This window comes from Bubalus bubalis, chromosome 2 (assembly GCF_019923935.1).
Source record: "Bubalus bubalis isolate 160015118507 breed Murrah chromosome 2, NDDB_SH_1, whole genome shotgun sequence".
NCBI classification, from domain to species: Eukaryota; Metazoa; Chordata; class Mammalia; order Artiodactyla; family Bovidae; genus Bubalus; species Bubalus bubalis.
The window spans coordinates 72,363,131-72,379,150 of record NC_059158.1 but is presented as its reverse complement, the minus strand read 5'-3'; the positions used below and the strand labels follow the sequence as shown (position 1 = coordinate 72,379,150).

Below are 16,020 nucleotides of genomic sequence, written 5' to 3'. Positions count from 1 at the left end.
AGAGGTCTGATATAAAGAGAATACGAAGAATGAGATTTGGAGCCCGTCAAATATTACTCGTATTTAGACCGCACTTGTGACTGTTGCATTTAAATAGGTATTTAAAAGACTATCTTAATGGGCTTCCAGATCTGGCTTCAAAAATAGTCATGCAACTCTTACATGTGTGAATGAAAATCACCTAGATTTTGACTTGAAAATTAAATGGCCTCACAAATATAAGCCATTAGACCATGTGATAGAGGCCATATAGTCCCGGGGGCTTCGGAAACAGATGACTGAAGTTGGAATCCACATTCTACCATTTATTGAATGCTAGGTATTACTTAACCTCTTCGAGTCTCAGTTTCCTACTTAACAGGTTTGTGTGCCAGTTAAATAATAAACTAAATATAAGGAATTGTTCGCACTCCAGTGATCACCTTTTGGCTGGTCACCACCGTCTCCTCCATCATCAGCTCATCATCTTCATCAGCTGCATTACCAAAAGCAGTCTGTCCTAGCCCGTGGCACTAGAGAAAAGCAGACTTGCTTCCTTTAGCATCTGGAGTCTCCCAAGGCTGAAGGTTATATTCCTAATGCTACAACTTCAATGATTTTTACCCTTATACCTCGTTCGGCAGTCTTTTTCTCCCCTACCAACTTGCTCATCTAGAGCTGTTCCACTTGAAGGGCTTCTTAGTACACATTTGTTGAGTAAATGTATGAAATGAACCGCATCACATCCAGTGAGGATTCTTCCTTTGTGAAGGGTTGTGGTGGTGGTTGGTGAACAGTGTTGATAAACAGGAGTGACTTGGGACAAGGGTTTCTGTGGGGTCAGGTGCTAGATTCTCAACCCAGTCATTCAGAAATTCCTTTTCATTAAACTGCAAAGCAACCAATTGGAAAAGAAAAATTCAGTCAACTAGTTCTTTTATGGAAAACATCCAGGTTAGCAAGCTTTTTCCCCCACTCCGATGTCCTCTCATGGGCCTCTGCAGTGGCGTGGCTAGATTGAATCATGGTCCCAGCCACAGCCTTACCCGAGGCTCCTGTGACACAGCCTCCAGTTCAGTGCGCGTTCCAGCCCCAAAGCACTCAGCCAGCTGCTCTAGAAAGAGCAGGCTTGACCATCTCCAGCCCCTTCACCAAGCCTCAGTGACCTGTTCTCATAGTCATCTTGCTGCTGAAGCCCAGTTTGCATCAGAGTACAGATAAGGGGTAGAACAGCAATATTAACCGCCTGAATAAAAGGCAAATGGGAACAGGATTTTTTTTTTTAAGCCAGCAAGGAGCTCAAGAAATCAGCCTGAGTGAAAGGCAGCTTGGGGCCAGTAAGATGTATCTTCCCGAGAGGTATTATACCAATACATGGAAACAAGAGGTCCCTTCTTAATAACAGAGTCAAACAGATACAAACCCACCTTTTAGTTTTTTAGTCATACTTCAAAGTAAAAAAAAATTTTTTTTTAAGTATTACGCCTGTATTTTCCTTTATCAGCAGAAGCATTTCTTCATATTCTCCCAAGAATGCCAGTGGCTAATAGCGACCTTGAACAGGTTCTAGGATCCTGGCAAACTCACTTAACTCTGGCTGCTTCATCCCCAGGAGCTCAGACTGCCAGTCTTGAGTCATCTCAGCTGGGGATCTGGCTTTGCATTTCTTTGCAAAAATTCAGCCCATGGGTCTCATCCTAAAGTAACATCAGATGTGTATCCAAGAAACACTTTTCTTTCAGATTTATTTGCCTATCCGCCAATCCAGTCCTTAAATATTTTCACAGTCTGTGTATTCCAAAAGATGCCTTGTCTGTCTTCTTGACTGTATCTCTAAAACTTAGCCTATGTCTGGAATAGCATAATCACCAAAAGAATATTTGTTCAGTAAATAATCAAATGATTATCAAATACCCACTATGTATTGAAACTGGAGGCTATCGATATGATAAAACACGGTTCCTGACGTCACTCTTGGTATTCACAATTCTTTTTCAGCCTGGCTTTGTACCTCATCAGAAAAATAGATTTCAAGGCTGCTAATGCTCTTTTTATATTCAATTGACTGGCCGTTTCAATAATTGACTGTGTAGTGCATTAACACAGATGCAAAATTCCCTTCAGAGACAAATGAGGAGGAAAAAAAATAATCAGCTTCACATCAGACAGATTGTCATCATTTCTCCCTAAAGTGCACAGCACCTAGTCACTAATGGCTGTAGGAGACTTTGGGGACACTGATCTAATGACTGCACCATTTCCTACAGGTCTTGTTAGTTCCTAAAACCATATGTAAGAAGTTATTGTATTTGGCTTTCTTAAGCCGTGTTTTAAAAGCAAGGCATTTAATTAGTGCTTGTTAAGATGTTGCGAGCGCTCTGACCACTTCTGTCACCCCTGCTGTTTCTTCTTGGTCAGCATATTTTCTGGAAGTGTTGTTTCCAGGAAAGCACACGAGATGCTTCTCTGTTTGGAAGCTGTGTGTGTCCACACGAAGCCGGTTTGGAATGGAGACCCAGGACCTTGTCAGACTGGCCGTGCAGGAAGGGCCTCTGTGTTCCCAGCAGCTTCTTTGAAAGACCTCTGGTTTTGACATATTTATTGAGAAAGCTGAGACCTCAAAATGGGTTTAGGACCACTATAGGAGCCCTAGAGAAAAGGTCACAAAAGGGAAATGTATTCGAAATATTAAATCTAAATGTGTTTCTAAACATTTCATAAAAGGGGAGTTTGCTTGAAAGGATATAATTTTCAGTAACTCTAAGAGATGCTAGGAAAACTGCAAAACAGTTCATGGCACTGAAAAATCCACTGATACTAAAATAATGAATATGTTGAATATGGTTCTATTAAATTTGCAAATACTTAATACCATTAATTTAATTCAATTAATTAAATTTAAAATTCAAGCTGGTTTTAAACAGACAATTTTACTGTTTTCCCCAGAATCCTTTATCCACATTCAGATTAGAAGGGTTTGATATCTGTGGTTTATGAATCACAAATGCATGCCAAATCCAGTTCTAAAAAATATTACAGGACAATAAAATATGAATTTTTGGATATGAGGAAATATGTGTCTAGATAGATTAAGGAATGTTATATAACCTACGAAGAGAATTTACTTATATTCCCCCTCCAACATCCCAAACATATATTTAAAGTTTCATGTTGGTTACTGCATAAGTGATAATTTAAAAATTTTCCACTGTCTTTGAAATGTGCTCTTTTAAGGTAATCCTTAATTAAAGAGGAAGTCCAATGAATGTAATATACACTTAGCCAAATTATTAACTCTCCATATTCCCTAAGAAATTTCTATTGGAATCCCTTTTGCCTCCATAACTGAAACCTTTAAATATATGGAAGGCCTCAGTGAAGGATTAGCATTTGGCACTGGGTGTAAACATTTCCTGTTGGGCCCTCAACCACTAACAAGCTTCTTGTTTGGGAAAGAGGGGCAGGAAAGGTGGGAGGGAGGGAAGATAGGGGAGAAGTTGGCCAACTCAACATCTGAAATCTTGATCATGGTTTTCGCTTTGCACTGATGATCAGTGGTATTGGTGTCTATCCGTGTATCTTTCCCTGTTTGGATGGAGACCATCTGCAGTCATGATGGTTATTAGAGCAGCCCAGCCAGACATCTGGCTGCATCCTTGCCCCTGAAGCAGTTGTTGGGCACTCCTGATTCCCTTTGAACGTACTACTGTGATTCACCAGTTTCTTGATGTGAGCGAGAGTCAAGTCCTGGCTTCAGTCTAGTTGGAAACAAGATTTATGAAATGAGGAGGGGTATCCCCTTTGCTGGAAGAATGGCTGTTTTCGTCGGCATAGGGTTTAATGATGCAGCAGGTTCCTCTGCACCCTGGACAACTCACTCTTTGAACACAGAGAGAAATAGCGCATCAGAAAATTATTTTCATGGTGTTGCCATGTTTACTGTTTCCTGTGGTCTTTGCCTGAAAGTGTTTTTAACAAAAATGAGGGTTGAGCAAAGAAATATTTGAGCCAGGGGATGAAAGGGGTTGTTATTATGCTTCCTTTCCAGGTTAATGTGGTGGCCTTTGATTTAAGCACCATAGACTTAAGACAGGATATGACACCAATTAAAAACATGAAACTTAATTTTTGGACTAAACGATTACATACTCTTTCTTCTGATATCTTGTTGATGGTTACTGACATGACATTTATTTCTCAACCACAATCCTAAATTTATTGGATTGGATTGATTTAAGGTACATAGGGCAACTGAGAGTGGTGCACGTAAAAGTCTAGACCCATCTCCCAAACTGTAAAGTAGCTCTTTGCTCTTCCCCTGTCAGCAGAAGATCAAGAACACAGGCAAGCTGGCTCTGTGAGCCCCAGACCCACTCATCTTGGTTGGAGGCAGATTTAAATTTAAGATCTAAATATCAAAACAAAATAATTGATTTTACCTCCTAAAGTACAGCAGGGGGAAAAAATTAATAACTTCTCTTTAGCTTTACATTTAAATTGCGTTTTTTCACAAGAGTTTTTGTATTTATTGAAAACCAACTGTAAATAGTAATCACAATATACTACATGATGAATTATTAAAAATATGAAAAGTGGTGTGCTATATCTGGCTGACAATATGTTTAAATAATAAAATTGAATATTCATATGTAATTCAATGCAACAAAGACTGAAAGTGAAGGCATGCAAATTAACAAGCCAGGTCAAACTCCTCATCTTTTCACTTAGGTACCTTGTTTCACTCTAACTAATGATCCCATGAAAAAAGTATTAGTGGTTTCAGTTCAGCCCCTGGTGGTCTATGTCACATATTACATAACCCGCTGGTGGGTCCTCCAGGGCTATATTCTATTGATAGACAGTACGCTTTTATAATTCTGTCTGTGTGTGTGAGACCTACCTATTATACACTTGAAAATACCGGAAATATTTATTAAAAGGAGACAAGTTAAATTTTGTAAGACCTTTCAATGAGTTTAAAAATTTCAAACCTGCAACTCTACACTAAGTACTCAAGTTATTATGTTTAAAAGAAAAAAGCTACTTGTAACTTTGACTCCTTGTGGAAAATTACCAAACACACAGCAGTTTTTTTAACCACGAAAATCCCATTTTTGTGTGGTTAGCTCCTCACTGTGTCTCCAAGGAGTCTATGGAAGTCTGAAGCATTGCAGAAAAATGAGAATTTCCACACTTAAATGCAGCCAAAGCAGCATTTTTTATGATTAAAAATAAGAGCAGAAGTGGAAGAGGAAGGGACCCTGGGTCCTTGTTTTGTTTTTTTGCTCCCCTAAAAAAATAAGAGTGTGGGGTGTTCCAGGTGAGAGTCAAATGTGGGCCTGTTTTTAATTTTTACAGGACATTTTTTTTTAAGGAAAAAAACTCCCTTAAACCTCACTGTCATTTGCATGCCGTGAACTAAAATGAAAGGAGGCGTCAAGGCCAAATTCACCGTTCACAGCTTCTGTGAGCTGCCAGGAGCAGCTCTCAGGATCTGGGCTTTTATTTCAGTTTGCGAAATAAGTGTGCCTTTTTGACGAGTTCTTTCCATCGTTCAGTTGAATGTACACAGCAGATGCTTCCAGTATGACATCCACCCACCCTCCCACACAGGTTTTATACATTTAAAGAAGATGAATATCTTTAGCCCCTTAGTAATAACATTTTTAAAAGCTCAATATTTGGATCAGAGAGTAGAATACTTTCATAGGCAGCTCTCGTGGGCACAACGTGCTAACTGTTTTCTATGCCACCCTTTCATTGTGTGCGAGCGGATAGCAAAATGGTGGTTCCAGCATTTTGTTGTATGAGGGCTTCTTTGCAGACAGCCTCCCATCTCGGATCGCATAACCAGTTCGTGTAAGAGAGAAAAGCCACATTTCCCACGCTCAGGCACGGATTCAATAAAGCACACACAGATCTTCCTCTCCTTACTGCTCTGCAGATGCGCAAGCAAAATTTTAGATACATTCGATACAAAGAGAGTAAATCCTGGTTAAAATTTTAAAAATGTAACAGAAATGATGTTTCAGTTAAACACATAACTCCATGGTGTTGGTAAATGCAGATATTATGCATAGACTAATGTCCCAGTTAGAAATCTACCTTGAGAAAAGATCCAAGACAGTGTGAGCATAGAGAATATGAATGTTTTACTTGTGAATAAATGATCTTTCCAGATCAAGGTTGAGGTCATTGGCAAGCAAGTTTAGGTGAGCTCATTCCACAGTTATTTGCACATGCAAATCAGGCTTCTCAATTTTTCTTACCTTTTTCTGTCTTTTGTGCATGAAAACATCTTTGATTACTTTCTTAAAACAAAAATATTCAAATAATTGAGCAATATAATAATTAAGCTTTGCTTCTAGTATCCATTATGAACTAGCTCCTAAATAGAACCAAAGGTAAGATAGATTTTGACTTACCTTTTACTGGATCTCAAATGGAAGAGAGATAAATATGACTGAGAGAAGAATGTGACATTGCTCTGTATTGCCTACAGCTGAATCACCACTCTCTTTTGTCTGAAGGAAAACATTTTCTTCTCAATGAGGTGTATATTTTTAAGACTAAGAAAAACAGGGGGATAGCATTTTTTTTTTTTGCCATTTGACTGAAATTTCCAAACATTGAGATTATAAAAACAATGGTGCTACATAAACTAGACCTGCAGCAACACTGTTTATGGCACACACAACAGTATTATTTCTCTGTTTGGTGTGGAGAAATTGTAAATAGGAGTGTGTAAAGCTATTAAATCTAGAAGCAGGAGGACTCTTACGGCAAGGTTTATTATACCAGTGTCTGAAAAAAGCCTTACTTTTTTTATCTGTGGGTGTTAAATTTTCGTGTTTGCAACAGTATTTTAACTCCGGAGCTATTTATCTGGTAGCATCTTCGAGAAAAAGGAAATGGACAGATGTCCATAAACAAAGGGCTCCACCTGGTGGTAAAGAGAAGGTATGAAATGTTGATGAGAACTAATGCTGTAAAGGGCGAACAGATGGAAAGGCAGCGAGGTGTATGTGTGTGTTTGAGTGTGTGTGGGGGGGGGGGTGCAATAAATATATTTTATGCAGAACAATAACACATCCCCCAAATTTGGATTTCAATGTTGATATAGCTTTACAGTTAACACTTTATTATTTCTTTCAAATTCAATCCTTCTAACATATTTACAAGGTATTTTATTCCAAATGCATCCATCAGAACATACATAACGTGTGAGGAAGCAGAATAGAAGGCAGACTCTCCATATCACCCGATCATCTTACTTTTAAGTACAATACCAACCAGTAGACAAATTTAAACAAAGAAAGCATTTGTTCCAACCCAAGGGTGTTCCTTGGGTAACTTCGTGGCTCACCTCATTAGGAAGGACTGGAGAGCATGTGGTACAGAATTCAATCGGGAGGAAAGGAGTAATTTCAAATCCATGCCTAAAAAACAGAAAATTGCTCATTTTAAAATGGCATTTCTGGCTGAAATGTTGAAGAATTTGAATCTACATATTGTGACTCTTCCACCTTTTCAAACTCTAAAATTAGACGAGGAATTACACATACCAAATGCTATGCAAAATGTAAAATAGGCACACCGTTTATGGCTCTCGACGTAAGGTGGAAATTAAATCTTCAGCCTCCAATAAAATTGTATTTCTGTAATAAAACTGCTGCACTTTGACACTGGACTACATTGAATCCCAAATTAAACACCCCATTTACTGTACTGTAACAAGAAAAAGAGTTCGCTGCACTGAACACTATTACAGATAGAAAAAGGTATTATATTTTGCCTTGCCATCTAGGTGTAGTCCACCCCAAACAGGCGCTTGCCCCACACCTTCTTTCTTAGAACATATTTTGACAAGGGGAAAATTGAAGGTTTGTCTTTCATTGCTAAAGCGTCTGTTTCTTCCTTAATTATACAAACCTGCATAGGAGAGTAGGTCTAAAAAAGTCCATCAAGTACTCTACTTAGTACAAAATGTCCTACTGCATTTTATGGATAACTCAGCCCCCTAAGCAGAAACAGCCGGTGTGCTCAGGGCTGGGGACATTTCTTTATGCGTTATATACAATGGAGGTGTTCTCCCCGAGAACTTACACCCACTGCCCCCTCCATAGCTACATCTGCAGTGTACACATGTTGCTACAGAATCTATGGGGGTTTTAAACTTAGGATCTGTTCACACAGGTTATGTATTTATCTCACGCAGTGTTGATTTAGAAGAATTAGACTGGATATTGTTTTAAGATGCTGGTTGATTCCACACCCCCCGCCCCCAAGCCAGCACGGCCATCCGGCATTTCTGAAGGGGCTTTATGAGAAGTTAAAACCGACAGAGGTGAGACGTAGAGAACGATGAATACTAATGTTGCTTCTTACCAACTGAAGAGCAGGCCAGCAGGACGGGATGCTGTGTGTCGGTGTCTCTGCCTTCCTCCCGCCGGCCCCGCGGAGCCCCCCCTCTAGTGGACGGAAGGGGGAATTGCCTCTCCCGGCGGCCTTTCTCCTTGGCACATATACCTCCCCTCCCCCTCTCTCAGGAGATGGTGGATATTATTAACCTTCAAGCACGATACAGCGAGATGAATGTTAATCGTGAAGGGATTTCTAATCAAGTTTAATGGTGTAGGACAGAGAGAAGTTGTGTTAGCAGTTTCAATTCTGCTAGAAATGCTAATTGTTGCATTTCATGTAATAGGTGAGGATCATATGAATGTGGTAACAGCTTTGTTTCCATTTGGAAGTTGTTGCCTGTAATTTTGAGACAAGTATGGAGGAAAGGGACAGAGTCCTTAGTGCTGACGACTTGTCAAGAAGCTAATTTCTTGGGAACCATTAGATATTTAGGGCTTGATGTCTACTCAATTCAAGAAAAGAGTGAACTCCTGGGAGAAAAATCGCTGAGTATGAGAAGCCCTGGGGAGGTTTTGAATCTGCAAGTATCACATGTCTCCACTAAAGGATGCAGAGGTTACAGTATTGAGTCACTGATGATAAGAACACTTCCATCTTTTATGTTTCCCTTTATGGTTCATTGCCATTTTTGCCAACATGTGAAGGTAACTTAAAAAAAACCACAAACTTATTTTGTATTGGGGTATAGCCTATTAATAATGTGATAGTTTCAGGAGAACAGTGAAGGGACTCAGCCATACATATACATGTATCCATTCTCCTCCAAATTCTCCTCCCATCCAGTCTGCCACATAACATTGAACAGAGTTCCATGTGCTATACAGGAGGTCCTTGTTGGTTATCCATTTTAAGTATAGCCGCGTGTACGATTTTTTTTAAAGCAGATATTTCACCCTGACTTAGGAAATAGAGCACTTAAGAGTCCTAGATGAGCAAGGGGAGAGTCCCCATTCTCTGGCCTCTGTCTCTCTCATTGACTCATGAATCATTGCCTGTGCTCTGATGTAAGGATGCCCTACTGTACCCAGCGCTGATGCTCCCACTCTGGTGAAGTTGGCATCTCCTGTACTTCTGTTGTCTGTCCTGGTCCCCTGGCTACTTGAGCTGCAGTTCTTGCAAGGCAGATATGTACATGGAAGTGAGGGTGCTGTGTTGTGCTTAGTTGCTCAGTTGCGTCTGACTGTTTGCAACCCCATGGACTGTACCCTGCCAGGCTCCTCTGTCCAAGGGGATTCTCCAGGCAAGCATACTGAAGTGGGTTGCCATGCTCTCCTCCAGGGGATCTTCCCAATCCAGGGATCAAACCCAGGTCTCCCACATTGCAGCCATATTCTTTACCATCTGAGCCACCAGGGAAGCCCAAGAATACTGGAGTGGGTAGCCTATCCCTTCTCCAGGGGATCTTCCAGAGCCAGGAATCTAACTGGGGTCTGCTGCATTGCAGGCAGATTCTTTATAAGCTGAGCTTCCAGTATTAGATGTTAAATGAGCAATGTCTTCAGTGCATACTTTTACTTGACTTTGATTACTTTGTATGGCTCAAGCCTAAACCACTCTAGTACTGTCATAAATTACCTGCCAATGAACTGGAAAGCCTTTTGCTGCAGTGCAGTTTACCAGTTCAGTGTGGGCCTTGAAAAGTTTCCTTGTATTTTCATAGTTTACATGCTCAGTCTAAGTTTAAAAAACGTCTAAGTGATAAATACAAAAGATCAAAAGATAGTCCATGAAGGCTCTGCATCTGTATGGAGATGGTTCATTTTAACTGTGTTGTGCCGGCCTCTGTTTTTGGCTATTGTCATCATTTATCTTTTTTTTTTTTTTACAGACTCCTCAAAAAATGATTCAATGTAGAGGAGATAAAAGTGATTCCTGGGTGTTAACATGAGAAGCGAAATCAGTGACCAACATTAGTTTCCCATCAATAATGATAATTATGCTAATTAGTCCAGGCATCACACACCTGTGCAAAGCCTTATCCCTATTTTACAGATGAAGTAACTGAGACACCAAAGGTTAATTGCTGGCACAAAGCCATGCCGCAACTCTGTCAGTACCACAGTTTAAATCTCCCAATCTTGCTTCCTTGGCAATAGAGAAATTATACTTCTCTTCAAAGAAGGGAAATTTATTGCTTGCATCACAGGAAATAGGCACTGATGAACAACAGAACAAAGAGATCACATATTGTTCTAAATTTGTAGAATTTTTCTGTGTTAGTGGAGACTTTTACTGTATTTTCTAGATTGGAGTTATTTTAGTGTCTAAAATTCCACATTATGTACTGTTAGCAAAATCAATAGTCACCCATCTGAATGAGGAGATGGTGGTTAGATATGGTACAGACCCTGGCATATCCTTGTTTGAAGACAGAGTGAATTCAGTGAGATCGTCTACTTCTTTTCATTTTCTTTCCCAGAAGAATATGTGTTTTTTCCCCTCCCCAAATGTTTCAGTGCATGTTGCAGCTGTGCAGCAAGAGGCAGTTTTGCATGCATATATTCTGAGAACAATGTGGAGTATTTCTCCCTGGGGATTAAAAAAACCCCGGCAACAACAAACTTGAAAACAGATGGTTCTGATACAACCTGATAAGAATGTAAACAGGAAAATATCTTTGTTGACTTATTTCTTAGTAATTAGTAATAATTAGTTATTGTCTGGAGATGAATTACAGTTTTGATTTCGCAAGTGTGGCCACCAACAGCCTCTGAAAGTGAAACCAAATTTCTGAAATTGGTAAGGAATTACTGACTCCCACTGAAACCTCCCCATTAACATTCTCCTTGATTGATATATAAGAATGAAAACTCTAGAAAGGATCATTTCTGCATTCTTAATTGTTTCATTTGTTACCATATGATTGAGAGATATTAAAGCCCTATAATCAAGCCATAAATGGGTTCACTTGAAAAATAACTTAAAACGTCTCTACAGCTTAGAGCACTAACACTCTGCTTCCTTCCTTCTCTCCCTCCTTCCCTCCCTCCCTCCGTTCCTTCTTTTCTTTTTCTGATCTTAGATGAAGATAAAATCTTCTCTCTTTAGAGCCTGAACTGGTATTTCTTTGAACTCATTCTACTTCTTTGTCAAAGGCTGTATTAGGCTGATTACTGAGATTCAGTGTTTTTGGCATTTTTGCTGAATCATGCAGCCTGCAAGATGGTTCCCTGTGCGCTTAGTTGCTCAGTCACGTCCAACTCTTTCCAACCCTTATGGACTGTAGTCCACCTGGCTCCATGGCGTTTTTCCAGGCAAGAATACTGGAGTGGGTTGCCAGGGGATCCAGGGGATCCTCCCGACCCAGGGATGGGATCCTCCCGACCCAGGGATGGAACCCAAATCTGTGTCTTCTGCATTGCAGGCAGATTCTTTACTCGCTGAGCTATCGAGGAAGCCCTTAGATTCAATAAATATTTACTAAGTGCTTCCTATTTGGTAGGCACTGGCAATACAAAGGTGAATCATACACGCTTTCTTCTTTTATAGGACTTGCAGTTTAGATGGAGAGGCAGGTACATAAACAAACACGTGTGATGCCTGCTCAGTTGTGTTTGACTTTGTGACACGGACTGTAGCCTGCCGGGCTCCTCTGTCCATGGAACTTTCCAGGCAAGAATATTGGAGTGGTTTGTCTTTCCTACTCACAGGGATCTTCCTCACCCATGGATCTAACATGTGTCTCTTGGATTAGCAGGCAGATTCTTTACCACTGTGCCTCCACAAATAACTCTCCCTCAGTGGTGATGAAGTGTGTGAAGTGGGATAGAGAAGAGTGGGGAAAAGGATTCATTCCTTGGGTGAATGGGGAGCTTTACAAAGGAGATATTAGATCAGGTCTTAAACATTACTGTGTTACAAAGGAGATATTAGATCAGGTCTTAAATATTACTGTGTCGAATCCTGGCTGCAGGGATCCACAGGTTGTGAGATCCTGAATGAAAAATTAACATTCAAATTGCCAGCCAGTTCTTTGGATAAGTTCTTCAGTTGAAACTGAACAATTAAAACATTAGTTGTTTGGGCAACATGTAAGATCATGGGATTCTGCCACTATCTGGAAGTTTTGAGAGGTACTTTTCTTTCAAAAGGCAATACCTGTAACAGAAAACTTAAGCTGCATGCCTCCATTATATTATACCATTGGAAAGAGTAACCTAACCCCTTCTTTAATATTGCAATTCAGCCATCTGAAAATATTTGCTAGTAAAGTAAACGAATACAGGTAGTCTATGAAGTATATCCCAGAGATCCTTGGGACTTCTTTTTTAAAAAAAATATTATTCAACAAATATTTAATAAGTGTTCTATGTGCCATATGCTGTGCTAGGCATGTGGATTAAGAAAATAAATAATATATGTAACCTCTCCTTGTGGAACAAGGTCTAGTGAGAAAGGACAATGTCAAACAGGTAACTACCCAAATTATTTACTAATTAAAATGTGACAAGCACTAATGTATGTATTGTATGTGATAAACTCTATTTTTAGGTCTACTCAGCTTGATCTGGTGACAGCAACTTGATTTTATTTTTGAGAACTACCCTTCACCATTGCATGCAACCTTGATGGGGGTGTCAATCAAGTTCCCTCTCCTCCCCATCCTAGCTTGTGATCCAAAATAGACCAGTCGGGGGCTCTTTTTTAAGAATGAGCTGGATCTCTTTCTAGTTTTATAGTGTGCTGCTGCTGCTGCTGCTGCTAAGTTGCTTCAGTCGTGTCCGACTCTGTGCGACCCCAGAGACAGCAGCCCACCAGGCTCCACTGTCCCTGGGATTCTCCAGGCAAGAACACTGGAGTGGGTTGCCATTTCCTTCTCCAATGCATGAAAGTGAAAAGTGAAAGGGAAGTCGCTCAGTCATGTCTGACTCTTAGCGAGCCAATGGACTGCAGCCCACCAGGGTCCTCCGTCCATGGGATTTTCCAGGCAAGAGTACTGGAGTGGGGTGCCATTGCCTTCTCCGAGTTTTATAGTCTAATATCGTGAAAATCTGTACCTGATTCATTCCTAGCTTTTCCTTTGGTTTTGAGAGTTACCTATATCCTTCCAACGCATTTGTTAAGTTAATCAGCTTCCACTGCTTGCAACCAGTAATAGTATGTATGGAACTGCCTCAAAATCCAGGATTCAAACAAGAAGTAAACTAAGACGTGGCATGATTTTGAGGGTTTGGTGGAGTTTAAGAATAGAGAATTCATTTGACTGTGATGCTTAGAATACTCTATTTCGCATAGCATGATTTTGGTGACATAAATTAATTTCTGTTTTCTTGCATCTGTAACAAATACTATTTCTATGATAATATCAGAATTAATAATATTTATAAAACAATGTAAATATTATAACCCTTAACAGCATAAAAGCTATACCCTGACAGAAGTCTGGAGGTGGAGAGGTGTGCTAATGTAAATAAATATTTTCTGAAGCTGCTAGATCTAGAAATGGAGAGATAACTATGTTATACATGCAGATAAGTTATCCATCTACCTCACTGAAGAACTAAAACTTTGTGAATTAAATTGGGGAGAAGATAGAGAAGGAAAACATATAAATGAGGGAAATCTTTCATCATGTAGAGAAGTCAATAGCTACTGAGTGTTTAAGGTCGAAAATCAAAAGAGGTATATGTAATCAGATAATTTATTTAGAGCTCATGTAGAAACTTCTGGAAGAACTAAAATCTAAATTTATTAACAGTGACTTCCTTTGGGGAGAAAGGGCTAGATAGAGAATATATTTTGACATGAACTTGGCTGTAGAAGATCTGGCGTTCCAGAAATACACAAGCCATTAACCTAGCGATGGCATTAAGACAGCAATACTCTCCTAAGCCCTGTTAGGACGAGCATCATTTGTAGCCAGGAACTAATCTTTGTATAAATTCATCGAAGGTCAGGCTCTTATTTGAACATTACGCTTTAGGTCTGTAACTTGAAACATATGTATGAAAATGGCATAGAATTCATGCATAGAAAGAAGGAAACAATGACAGGGATTGGAGGCTGTGTACACAGGGAAGGAGGTGGGTTATTTATCCTGAAGAAGAGAAGGCTGAAGAGAGACAAAATTAACAAGCTCAGAGCAGTGAAGTGGAGCTGTAGAGAACACAAGCCAACCTTCTCCCTTCTCCCTGGATGGAGCAGAAGAGAGGGAGTTTCAGTGGACAGCACCAGGAGAGTCTGTTTGCAGACACAGGAAGACTTTATAATCTGTAAGTATGACCAAACTGTAGAACAGGCTGTTCCAAGAAGTTTTGGAGTACTTTATTTTTTTTTTAATTTTATTTTTAAACTTTACATAATTGTATTAGTTTTGCCAAATATCAAAATGAATCCACCACAGGTATACATAGAAAGAAGAAATAATCATTCCTTTTCAAAATATAGGGCTTATATCAGAATTCAGTTTCCTTTGGCGATGGAGCAAGCACATTTACAGTCTGATGTCTGTGAATTTACATACAGAGGAAGGTTAATGATAAAGTGGTCTAAATAGTCCTACCTTGGCTGTGATTCCCAGGTAATAGCTCACTAGGGGGAAAAAAATCAATATTCACTATTTTTTCTCTCCTGGTTACTATATATTACTTTATATATCATGTTTTAAAAGAAATGTGTATACTCTTAGGAGTGTGTGTGTGTGTGTGTGTGATCAGTTGTGTCTGACTCTTTGTGACCCCATGGACTGTAGCCCACTGGGCTCCTCTATCCATGGAAATTTCTAGGCAAGAATACTGGAGTGGGTTGCCATTCCCTTCTCCAGGGATCAAACCCGCATCTCTTGCATCTCCTGCATTGCAGGTGGATTCTTTACAGCTGAGTCACCAGGGAAGCCATTCTTAGGAGTAGTATATCAAATTCAATTTTTGAACTGCTATTAAAATATTCAGTTTATTTTTCTAACAAAAAATATATGTTTTTAATGCTAAGATACTTCAAAAACACATAAAGAACAAAAAATACATTTCTTTCATTAAAAACTGAGCAAGTAAACAGAAAACATACACAAAATGGCCCTGCCATCTCCTGGCTGCTGCCTAGGCGTTCCAGCTGGGTTCCTCTGGTTGGAATCTGCTCCTCCAGGCTGTCTTTCAAGAATGAGTTAGGAGACAGTGAGGAGTTGCATCTTCATCCTTCCTCCTCACTGCAATTGGATCTCATTTCCCTTTCTCTGCTACATCTGTGTTGATACAACAAGTAGAGTGAGAATGGAGCATTGATTTACCTACACTTAAATCAGGGCCACTCCGTTTCCAAAGCTGGTTGTCCAGTCTGTGTAGGTAGCCCTGGCAAGACACTCAAAGGAATATCTGAGTGTTGGTTCCGGCATTTGTGTTTAACATCTGAATAGGAGTCTTCAACTTTGGATCTGAAGACAAAGCATGACTATCTAAGGCTCATGTTTACTTGAGACTTGGTGTGGAGGGGCAGGAAGTGGGGATGGAGTAAATGACAGTTGGTTCTTTAAGTGGTGGAAGCTGCCACAACAGGATTCCAGAGCTAAAAGAAGTTTGAAAATTGCAGACCATGCTGGTCGCAGGAACAGAGGCATGACCTTACTGACTGGAGCTTTCTAACCATGCATACCGCTTAAGTTATATATTTGGTCTCCTTTCA

The 16,020-nt window shown here is 39.8% G+C and overlaps 1 long non-coding RNA gene across 1 annotated transcript; it reads right to left on the bottom strand.

Annotated features, from left to right (window-relative positions):
* Positions 1–261: 261 nt before the first annotated feature.
* On the bottom strand, positions 262–8,437 carry LOC123330877. Its single transcript, XR_006547126.1, has 3 exons — positions 8,368–8,437; positions 7,346–7,418; positions 262–869 (listed from the first exon to the last, which is right to left on the bottom strand). It is a non-coding gene; the product is annotated as an uncharacterized LOC123330877 (long non-coding RNA).
* Positions 8,438–16,020: the final 7,583 nt, after the last annotated feature.